Consider the following 12,556-nt stretch of genomic DNA (forward strand, 5'->3'; position numbering starts at 1 on the left):
AAGACAGTACAGCACACAACATGACTTTAAAAAGAAATAGTAATGCATAGCAAGAGCAAGAGTCAATATAAAAAGAATAAGAAAAAATATTTCATATATAAAATTAATATGAAGAAATTAGTAAATATAAAAGAAAATCATGTGAATGAAATAAAGAAACAAATGTAGTACAACACAGATGTATTTTTGTTTTATTGAAGCTGCACAGACACTTTTAAAATCTTAAATTCCCATATCTCAACCCTAAACAACATTAAGTGCTTGTTATTTGCAGGTGACTTAGGGTAAATGGTCTGCACTTATATAGCTGCGTCCCATTCACACACACACACTCACACACCAATGATGGCAGAGATGCCATGCAAGGTGCTAGCCTGAGACTTGGGAGCAACTTGGGGTTGAGTGTCTTGCTTAAGGACACTTCGGCATGTGGAGTCATGTGGGCCAGGAATCGAACCGCCAACCCTGCGATTAGTGGCCAACTCGCTCTACCACAAGAGCCATAGCCACCCCTTTACGATCGCTTTGTTTAAGAGAAACAATTCACTTCACCCCTCCCTCACCTCACACACTGCATGCTACCTGCTTGAGGAGTGAGTGAGACACAGAGGCATGTTTTGGTACATCTCTCTCGCTCTGAAGGTTTTAAATATTACCTTAGAAGTGGAAAAGGTATATAAGATAGTATCTTAGTTTATGTTACTTGACATGCTCAGATTTCTGAGACATGAACAACTAACAAATTTGAATGATTTGAACTATAACACACCGTGCGCAATTTCATTTATAAAGATGATGCACTTTAGTCATATTGGCATCACAGACTCAACATTACATTTATTTAAAGTATTGCTCTATTCCTGTGCTCATTGGATAGACGGTCTAACAAAAAAAAAATATATATATATATATATATATATATATATATATTATTCGGTACAATTCATTATTCAGTGCCTGAGTCCTTATTCGTGCCTTTCCAAATAAGGTATTCAGCTTCGGGCACATTCCTAAGCAAGTATATTTGAGCAAGTTCACTCAACTCTAAAGGATGATTGTGCAATACAATGTGATATCAGCGATAATGTGTTTGTCTACACCACTACTTGTTGGGAAAATGTGTTTTTACACCGTTACTGTTTTGTAATTAGTAAAGTACACGTTACTGAAAAAAGTTAGTTACATACCAACACTGCAGTACAGACCTTAATTAGGATTGACGCTAATATTTCATTTATATATATATATATATATATATATATATATATATATATATATACACACTGTATATAGTATATTATATTTAATTCAGAAAGGCTGTGAGGAATAACCCTTTTTATTCCAAGGCACTCCTCTGTTCATGACAACAATATATGAATGTAAATAGATCAAAATTATTAATCACAATTAATTTCATTATAACGGCCTTTTTAAGAAATGTTTGTTTATAAACTGTAGGCCTACTTCTTGATTTTTAGCAGGTTTACACCCCAGTCTCATGACAAGTCATAATAGTATGGAAAAATCATAAGAAAGCATTAGATTTGGCATATACAAATATGTACAACTTTTACTCCCCAATTTGGAATGGCTAATTCCCAATGCGCTCTAAGTCCTCATGGTGGCGTAGTGACTCGGCTCAATCCGGGTGATGGTGACCGAATCTCAGTTGCCTCCGCATCTGAGACCGTCAATCTGTGCATCTTATCACGTGGCTTGCTGAACGCGTTGCAGTAGAGACATACTGTAGCATGTGTGGAGGTTTCACGCTATTCTCCGCGGCATCCAAGCACAACATAGCACGCACCCCATCAAGAGCAATAACCACATTATAGCGACCAAGAGTAGGCTACCCCATGTGACTCTACCCTCCCTAGCAACCGGGCCAATTTGGTTGCTTAGGAGACCTGACTGGAATCACTCAGCATGCCCTGGATTTGAACTCACGACTCCAAGGGTGGTAGTCAGCATCTTTTCTCACTGACCTACCCACGCACTCAAGCAATATTTTTACGATTTTAAGTGGAACCCCTTACACAAACCCTAAACCTAACCATTATTTGAATAGGCAAATTGCTGTTGTGTACAACGGAAGAAAGAGAACATCAGGGTTTGGAATGAGATATCAAAAGTGTATTTCAGGTTTTTGGCATACATCAGTCATTTGTAATGCATAAGTAAAGATATAATGAGTAACCAAATTTGTTCACAGTCATTTCCTTTCTTAAAATAAATAGTTGGATCAGAGGCTAGAAAACATTTGATGCCTGTATTGTATTGATTTAAAATTCTGTTTGTTGATTGGTCTCTATGGGTATACAAGTTGTACGTTTTCGTGCGAGCCAGATCATACAACATCTAACGGCTTCACCATCTCGTACTAATCATTAAGAGTGGTTATGGGACTGTATTCTAATGTAACTTCACTTTGCACTGGAAACCTGGTTGAGAACCACTGGGTTGAATTACTGTATCTACATTTTCTAGATTACATCTAATTATCACAACTCATGTTTTCTGGAGCTTTTGGTCAACTGGATTTATTTTTGCAAGATAAATTTGTAATGTTTTGTCAGCTGAACAATCGACACAAAGGTATTAAACAGTACAACCCATTGAACAGACTCTACGTCAATCCCTCATAGCCCTAATATTCACCATGAAACATCTTATTTGGCATCTACACTGACTAAGTATGAGCCCAGGGACTTGTTTTTTTTTTTATCCAAGCGAGGCCACAGGTTGTATTTGAAAGAGCTGACAAATGAAAATCAGTTTAGCTTTTCTTTGTCAGTTGCATCTCATTCAGGCAGAGGCCTTGGCTCAAGCTATTTCCCAAGCTATAGTAGTGTTGAGAGCTTGCATACATCATCTGAAGCATAAAGGATTTCTTTTAGCAACACTGAAAGTGTTCCCTTTAAGATTAGCCTTTATTCACATAGCAAATTTAAAAACAAGCTTGATTTGTGCTAAAGGAGTGTTTCTAAATTAGTTTTGCATACTGCAGGGAAAAGAACATGGTAGATTATATCTCAAATATCAGGTTTTAGTTGGACATTTAAAAACAGCTATAACACAGTGTTATTAGTCTATAATTGGATTTGGGGAAAGGATTGGTTTAACAGCCATTTTGTTCACCTTGAAAATGCTTGCGGGAAACCAAAGATGAAGATTGCACGTCCATGTGTCCTTTTTTATATAGTTTTAGTTGCTGAAATTACAGTTCATTTTTATCTTGGCAAAATAATCCATCCTTACACAATCCTGCAAAAAGACATGATGGGTGAAATGGGGACAGAAAATATCCTAGGTTTAAATCCGGTTAAGCTTGTAGTGAATGCAAAACATGTGTGCAGTGGTTGAGAGGAAGAGCTGTGGGGGAATAGGAGTTTGTGCTGTTCTTGTTGCTCAAATGATAGCAACACCAAAGTCACGAGTTCAAATCCCAATGAACACAAATCACAAGTTGACAGTGAAAACTGCAGGATAAATGGGGTCTAAAATATTTTTTTGATGGGATCGCTGAAATCATGTTCAGAAATATATGTTTCCACACCACATTTGTTGTGTGAACACTAATCTGTCCAGATGTTCCCTTGACAACTGTGAACCAAATCAGAGGTTTTGTATAATTTACATTTATTCAATTAGCTTTTATCCAAAGTGACAAAATGAGGAAGGATACAACATAAGTGATTCATCTAAGGAGACAATAGCATGAAAAGTGCTGCATTACAAAGTTTCAATATATTAGAGAAGTGCGAGCCAGGACAGATAATTCAAGCATACATTATATATATATATATATATATATATATATATATATATATATATATATATATATATATATATATATATATATATGTGTGTGTGTGTGTTTGTAAGTGTTGGGTTAAGTGCTTACTAAAATGTGTCTTTTAGCCATTTTTTGAAGACAGAGAAGGAGTCTGCTTCATGAATGGAGTTGGGAAGGTCGTTCCACCATCAAGTTAGTGACGCCGAAAGTCCAGGGAAAGTGATTTGGTGCCTCTTTGTGTTGGTTCCACTTGCCCTCATTTACAGACTTCAGCCTTGTGGTGGGAACATAGCTCTGCAGGAATGACTGTAGGTTTAATGCAGCTGCTGGACTAAAAAAACTACTGTATGTGCATTCCACTTCAATGTCTGAAGTGAGATTAAAATTTGGAAATATATTTGGGAGCAACAGACTATCAAATAATGCAAACATTTATTCATGTTATCAACACAGCAGAGGAGAACTTAGCCACGTTTAGTAATTGCAAGGTCTTTGGTATCTCTCCTGAAATGATGCCATCTCTAAATTAATAACACAAATTAGAAGTGTTTATTCTGTATTAATGATTTCTTGTAACTTAAAACATTTAAAAAGGACAACCAATTACACTGCTAAGCAGCTGTGGCATTGAATGTTACCCTACTCTTACAAACCTGACTTGAACTGAACTGAGCCTCGTGGTTAAAAGCGTTTTCTATGAGCAATTTTACTAAAGTTCTTTATTTTTACATGCATTTCCCAAAGCTGCACTTATCACGAACGTGTGAGGATGTGCTTTATGTGCTACTTAAGATAGTAGCTGTCCGTATATGTTAAAGGGGTCATGAATTGCTCTTCTTTTATATACAGTAGTTTTAACATCTTCCCTGAGGTCCACTGATAATGTTAGTAAAGTTTTTTGCAATAAAACAGTAATAATTTAGTAATATATGATAATTCTGCACCCTGTCTCTGGCAATCTGTCTGAAACGTTCAGTTTTGGCATAAGCACCTCCTTAAAACTTCAACGTAAACGCCCATTGTTCTGATTGGCTAACATCATGCAGCCCCTCAAAACCAGCCATTTTTTAAACTCAATCTGAAGAGAATGAACAAGTTCTACAACATTATACAACTAACTTTCAGGGGTTACACATAACACAATGCATCTGAAAATAAACTGTTGTTCTCAAGCACAATTGTAAGACTCATATTTTGTCTACACCAGAGAGTCACATCACATCAAAAGCAATACAGCATATTTTAATCAGTGATGCTGTCTACCATGGAAGCCTCTGCTGCAGCTTGTCACGTTGCACCGACAGTAAACAGATGTCCGTTCAATTTTGCGCTGCACGCGGTGGCACTACTACTGCCAACAACACAAATAATTGGTTTAGAAAGTTTGTGGTGACCTGCCCAGTGTAGACAGCCTCAACCCGTTGCATGGTGCTGACATCATGTCAACGGACACGCCTGGTGTAAACAGGATGTCAGCACCATAAACTATCAAACAGTCATGACATTTGAAATATTCATGAATGGAATATACAGTTTTGCATCGGGTCTACGTTTTTTTTTTAACTGCCCCATCCTTCAATAACAGTTTATTTGCACTACCACCCCTGGAGTCGTGAATTCAAATGCAGGGCATGCTGAGTGACTCCAGCCAGGTCTCCTAAGTGAACAAATTGGCCCGGTTGCTAGGGAGGGTGGAGTCACATAAGGGAAACCTCCTTGTGGTCGCGATTAGTGGTTCTAGCTCTCAATGGAGCGCGTGGTATGTTGTGTGCTGATCGTGGAGAATAGCATCAGTCTCCACATGCTGTGAGTATCCGCAGTGTCATGCACAATGAGTCACGTCATAAAATGTGCAGATTGATGATCTCAGAAGTGGAGGCAACTGAGACTTGTCCTTCGCCACCCGGATTAAGGCGAGTAATCGCGCCACCATGAAGACCTACTAAGTAGTGGGAATTGGGCATTCCAAATTGGGAGAAAAGTGGATCATTTTTTTTTTTAAATAAATAAATAAAAAACAGTTCCTTTGCAAAGCTTGAATCGTATTATGACTGGTTCACAAGCAATCCACATTGATATTAGCCGAAAAAACATGCAATCCACACTGAAATACGCTGAAGACATATCACATACAGTTTTCTAGTATCATCCTGCACTGAAATTCGCATCACTGGAAATGCATCTAAATGGTCAAATTCGTCCATCCAGCACATATTTTCATGCAACAACAATAAAAAATAGTGCAGATAGGCGAAAGAACGTGTCCATGATGCATTTGTGCTCAAAACAGCAAGAGGCAGCAGCTGAATGACTGAGAATAACTTTTCCTCTTCAGAGTTGTAACTTGACAGTGTCTTTTAAAAGCACCTGAGATATGTGTCAAGCAGTCATAGATGTCTGTCTGTGCATGTTTAAATACAAAAATAGTTTAAAATAGTCCATATGGGTCCCTTTTGTTGTTCAGGAATAGTGAGGCCTATGTCCTGCTGTCTCTCTCTCCTAGTAAAAACTGAGGCGTTGATGTTTTTGAGCTGTAGAGGCGGTCATGAATTAATTACTCCTAGTGATGTAGAGTAGTTGCAGAAGTAGAGAATGAGGTGTTTTTGCAGCCTGGTTTCCAGTGTTGCCAACTTAGCGACTTTGTCACTAAATTTAGTGACTTTTCACACCTCTTTAGCGACTTTTATTAAAAAAGTGACTAGTGACAAATCTAGCAACTTTGTGGACAAACCTTAGCTACTTCTGTAGAAAGTCAACAATACTGCCCCATGAGCACGTGGTCTAGCACGTTCCTGCCCAGAATCGGAGGCACACCATTCTCTGCGTCTACAGTACTCTGTTCAGTGAGACTAACAGAGAGAGAGTGGTGAGCAAGCGAGAAGGCGGAGCAGCACAATCAGTTGACCGCACGGCAGCTGACATAGACACAAATGAGATGCGCATGTGCAAACAGCGTATTCAAGGACAAATCACGAATCTCTAACGTTTGCTCCCCTTTAGTTTTACATTTAAAGAGTTTAATTTGACCGTTAGGGTTATGCACATAGTGGTTTGTTATGGCTGAATGCCATGTGAGAGAAAAGATAAGAAAGTTACCGTCGCTTCTAACATTCTCTCTGAGTGATTGATAGAAATAGGGAATTAATTGGGTATTACAGTATGTACGGTAAGCACAGATAACAAACACATGAAAAGGGCGGACACTATTCAAAATGCAAATGAGAAACGGTGAAGTCACAAATATGTTAATTAGTGTATGATGTCATCTAGCGACATTTAGCGACTTTTCGATCAGGCTTTAGCGACTTTTCATTGAAACACTGTTGGTTTCAATTAATGCTTTTATTGCATTATGTTTTGAGTTCTGAAATGTAAAGTATGTTTTTATAGTAGTATGACCTCTTATATGTCAAAATATCAAGGAAAATTTGATTCCTCATGACATGACCCCTTTAAGATCTGAAATCTGATAGTTTAGTGTCACAATTATTTTCAATGTTTACATTTGAAATGTTCTGAATACTCAACCTAATTAACTACTTAGGCTAATTAAATGTAGTTTTGTGATAATTTTGTGCAGAATGATCTATTACCTTTAGACAATCAATGCTTCATTCATTAGATGTGCATTTACAATGTTTAGTTTTCACAAATTCTGTGGAAGTGATGCAATTGCTTCCTGGATCAGTGATGTATGTTAATAGACTGTGATTAGCCACTGATGCTCTGTGAACGATCCTGACAATGAGCCATTTACATGAACACAAATACGCTGATTACTCTCTAAAATCAGCTTATTTAAAAAAATCTGACAAGGCCAGAATTCCGGGTATACATGAAATTTGAAATAATCTAATTATTCTTACTTTTGATGTCAAAACATGAAGAGGCATGCGCTCAACACGTGCGCAAATTGGATGAGCCGGTGAGAACAGCGGGTAAGGCGTTTACATGACACATTAAATCATCCTAAAAGAATGAGGTTTATTGTGTTTACATGGCCGCACGTGTTGTCGGCTTATTAAGCATAATCGGTGTAAGAACATGCATGTGAACGCACTCAAAGATATAGAATAATTATTGAATAATAATGAGGTTTACCATGCTGAAAGAGGAGTGCAGATTAGAAGGCTGGGATCTACGCTTTAAGAACATTCACCAATCAAAGGTCTGCTCTTTGCTCCCCAAATTTATAAGGGTCAATTTTGCACAACATAGGTGTGAGTGAGAGCGCTTTTGGGTGTCAGAGAGGAAGATGATACAAGGATGATGAGTTAAGATGTGCAATGTAACCTATGGCCTGTTTGTTGTTACCTTTTTGTTACCAACAACACAATTTAGTGTAATATATTCATTAATATTTCATTTTATCTATGCATTCATTCATTTTTTTATGCATCTATTTATAATTATTTGTAATTTTTTTAATTTTGTATTATTAATAGACAAATAAATAAACCTTAAATGTAGCTGATATTAAATTCAAACTGTATGCTGCATAAAGTGTAATCATCATTAAATGAACTGTATTAAGTGCATTAAGTGTAATTTCGCTATTTTCCTGCATTTGACTGTATAGGCCGTAAGGTGAAGACATTTTACGTTTAATCCCGTTCCCATATGTGGGGCACTAAATTCTTTTCATTCTAATAAAAAGATCTATAGTTTTTGGGCGAGAAAATAAAAGTTCTCCATGTGTAATCCTGCAGTTTATTTTTTATTACTGTTTAAAGTCGGCAATAGTTCTTTCCTCGCGTAATCATATTTGATCTTCAGTGATGAGTCTTCGCGGAACAATCGTCCCGCTAGACCAATAAGGTGGCCGCTTTTTTGGGACGACAGGTAAACATTAGTCCAAGATGTCTGCGCCCTTGTTGTCAATATCGAGTAGTGAAGAATAGGAAATTACGGCCAGACCTCCTTCAAAAGTCCGTAAAAAGTATTTTAAACAATGCTACATGCATCTCACGTCCATAAAGAAAGAAGAAACAAAGGAGTTTACACGCACACGGTGGGATACTTTCAGAAACTGCGTCAAACGGTGGCTTGGTTTGCAAGGTGAGAATCAGAGAATAGCAGAAACATACAAACATTGTCTAGAAATCGAGTTTGACAATGTTTCCGAAGACGCTGGGTTTCACTACACTTGCTACAGGCGTTTCATTGACAAAAAGCGCTTGGATGCGGCCGAGAACGGGCCACACAGCGTCCTGAAGTTCAAGATCAAGGCAGTACAACGTTAGTATCGCTACAGTTGAATGTCCTACAAAGAAATGTAGGTCCAGGACCGGCCTGCCTGCCTGTAGCTTGTGCTGGTCCTGTGCTTCCTGCCTGGTGCATAATTTGTAAGAAAACGGACAAGTACATTACTGTGGGAGGCAAACGCCAGAAGGACAATCTTTCACAGGCAGAAACGTTGTCAGCAGGTAGATAAAAACAACACACACACACACGCGTTTGAACTTTTATTCCCTTATGCTAGGTACCATTGCTAACTTTCAATTACGTAATTTATGTCATGTTTATTTTACAGTCAGAGACAGATTTGCATTGTTTTGCATACAGCTACAACCAGAACACTCAATATCGTTTAACTATTAACAGTTTTTTATTAGTTTAATTCGTTTTTATTTATTTATTTACAGGCCAGTTGCTGAAAGCTACTGAGATGAAGGAAGACACTAGCATTCTTGTGCATATTCGAGACAAAGACTGTGTGTCTCTGGATGTGCGATACCACAAGTCCTGTTATAGACCGTACACCAGGTTCTTGACAAAGTCTAGTGCATCAGTTACTGGGACCTCAGAAGAACAGTGAGTTATTAATATTTTATATTATTAAATAATAATTAATAATTCCCTCACATTTCAAAAGTAAAGCATTGACCATCTATATTGTCGATTTGTCTGTAAACACAGTCTTGACTGCACAACTATTGCACCAGTAATTCAAAATGAAAAAATGTTTAGTGATTTGTTAAGGTAGAAGAAACTAGAAATAATTTTCTTGCTGAAGAATAAAAAAAAAATCTCAAATCACTTTGTCAGGTTTTGATTTGCTACTATTTATACTACATTTAAAATTGAAGCCATTGTGCAATAGTTATGGCACATAAAGTAATACATCTTTTCTGTTTTTAATGTGTTTTCTTTTCAGAAATGAGCCAACCTTTGATGCCAGCTACAAGATCTTCTGTAGAGGATCATCCGCCATAGAATAATTGTAAACCAAGAGGTGTTGTCAATGACTCGGCTAAGAAGGATCTTTTTAAATCTGGTGAAAAAACATGAAGATCTTGGTGCTTCAAGCTACAGGTAATGTGAATACCACACGTGTCTTTGGCATCTTTGGAAAGAATGTTTATGCAACATTCTTTTTCTAACAAAAATGGAATTCATAATAATCATAATCATATTTTATAACGTGTAGAATCTGTTAACAGTGTATTTTAACTTAAAAACAAATTCAGTGTGAATATATCTTTATTTATACCATTATGATCATCTTTCACTCTATCTTTTTGATTCAGGCAGGATAAATTGAAGAGGAGGTTGGCCCGTGATTTCCCCCAGCTGGTGTTTCACTCCCCCAAGAAGCGCAACATAAGTGAGATGGTTTTTGTTGAGACATTCTCTGCAGATAAGCTGATAGACAGGCTACCTCATCCATCAGGTACAGAAACAACAGAGTCAACTGTGGTAACTAGCCAAAGTGACTGTGAAAACAGGGCTAGGACAAAAGCTGGTCCACAAAGACCAACTTCAATGGCCTCCATCAATACTGGAGAGGACACAAGGACACTTTACAGTGTGGCATTAATATTAAAGATGCTTCTGTGTGACTCTCCCGGTATGAAATGCCCGTGGGCCACCCACATCAGATGACTTAAATGTGAGCGAGGCAAAATCTGTCGTGCCAATTGAACTGTACAGTCTGATTTCCTGGATTACTGGTGCAACTGAGGAACCAACACTGGCTCATTATGTTGATATTCCAGATGATTTGAACCTAAAAGTGATATCTATCTGTCAAGACATTGTGTATCTTGCATCTAAGGGCCGGAGGCAGACCCCTAAATCATTGTGTCTTGGTCTAATGGTTCGCCATTTAACAGGTTCATCACAAATTGTGTCACTTCTAAATAGACTAGGACATTGTGCATCATGGGACACAGTTGTCAGTCTAGACACTAGCCTTGCCCAACTTCAACTAGTAGAGGGCAGAGACAAAATACCAAAGGGATTCTCAAAGAAGGTTCCTACAGTACTTGTGTGGGACAATGTTGACTTTGGGGTGGAGAAACTGTCAGGTCGTGGAACTACCCACCACACAAATGGGATTATGCTGCATAGTTCTGTAGTTGAACCTGTGTCAACAACAAACAGACAACCTCTACAGAAGGGAGTTTCCTCATTGAAAGCACCCCCTAGCATCCCTGTAGAACAGTACCATCAGTCTAAAAGACAAGGACCACAGAACTTGTTTCATCAGGAAAGTGTTCCATTACAGGCGGACACATACAAATTGAACACTGTGTCTGCTGTACAAACTGAACTGGCATATGTTTTTGTAAAGTCCATAGATGCTGAAAGATGCACAATATCAAGCTGGACAGGTTTCCATACATTCTCTGAAAGGTATAATGTGTGCCCCTTCACCCGTTGGCAATGGATGGCACTTCAAGGATGGTGAGTTAACTGTGACCTGGATGACTAGAAATCCTGCCCCTGAAAGTGTGTTGCAGGCTGTCCACTGCAGTTGCAAGCATAGCAAATGTGAGACTGGAAGATGTTCCTGTTTGTCTGCAAGACTGTCTTGTACTTATTTATGTCGGTGCCAAAATTGTGCAAATGTTTCACAGGAAACAGAAGAAAGACCTACATGGGTTGATGGCTCTGATAGTGATAGGGATGATACCGATGAGTAAATATGCGCTGTTTTATAATTTAAGGTGATTTTGAGCTGTAAAGAATCTGTTGTAGAATTGTAATTTTATTTTGGCAGCATTTAAAAATAAGGGGACAGTGTAGCATTTCGAGTCATTTCAGCCAACTTGGGCCAAAGTGTGCTTATATTTGTATCTTTCTGTGATTACACAGTACCTACTGAAAATTTTTGTGTATAAATCATCACAGTTTTGCTAAATTTATAATGTTTATGTTTAATTTTGCTTAGTGCCAATCCGTGAAGTTGAAGCATGTTTTCTACAAATGTGCCATATTTCATGGTCTACATTCACACTTGAGTATATAATGCACCAAAACCTGTCTCAGGTGTTTAGGTACATGTATAAATGTCAGTTTGAGAGATATTTTGTGTTGCTAAAATGTATATAAATAAAGTTACAAACAAAACCAGCAACATAAGATTTTCATTTTTTCCAATTCACAATTATATACATGTATGGATTGTGACAAAAAACTGCAGGGTATTTTGTGGAGAACTTTTAACATAAAGTCGATAATGGTTTTGTCTATGCAAAAATTATTTTAAAAAGTAGTGCCCAGGTGTGGGAACGAAAATCATTTTCTAGCCACTTTTTCCTAGTTCACCTTATGGCCTAATTAGTCTGTCTCCTTATGATACTCTTAGTGCTCTATGATTACTCTAGAGAACTCGTAAATCTACTTTCATTTTCAAGTACTACTGAAGTTACGATGGCTTTGGGAAACTGGCTGCAAAACTAAGATGAATCATAAAATGATTTCTACAATCTACTTAGACTTATGCCTTTTGGAAATGAGGACCTGAACTGTCAA

At 37.7% G+C, this 12,556-nt stretch overlaps 1 long non-coding RNA gene across 1 annotated transcript; it reads left to right on the plus strand.

The window, feature by feature from the left end:
- Window positions 1-9,390: 9,390 nt before the first annotated feature.
- Window positions 9,391-11,998, plus strand: LOC127660482 (uncharacterized). The gene is made up of 3 exons (XR_007972652.1): window positions 9,391-9,610; window positions 9,954-10,111; window positions 10,327-11,998. It is a non-coding gene; the product is annotated as an uncharacterized LOC127660482 (long non-coding RNA).
- The last annotated feature ends 558 nt before the right edge of the window (window positions 11,999-12,556 follow it).

Source organism: Xyrauchen texanus, chromosome 20 (genome assembly GCF_025860055.1).
Source record: "Xyrauchen texanus isolate HMW12.3.18 chromosome 20, RBS_HiC_50CHRs, whole genome shotgun sequence".
Taxonomy (NCBI): Eukaryota; Metazoa; Chordata; class Actinopteri; order Cypriniformes; family Catostomidae; genus Xyrauchen; species Xyrauchen texanus.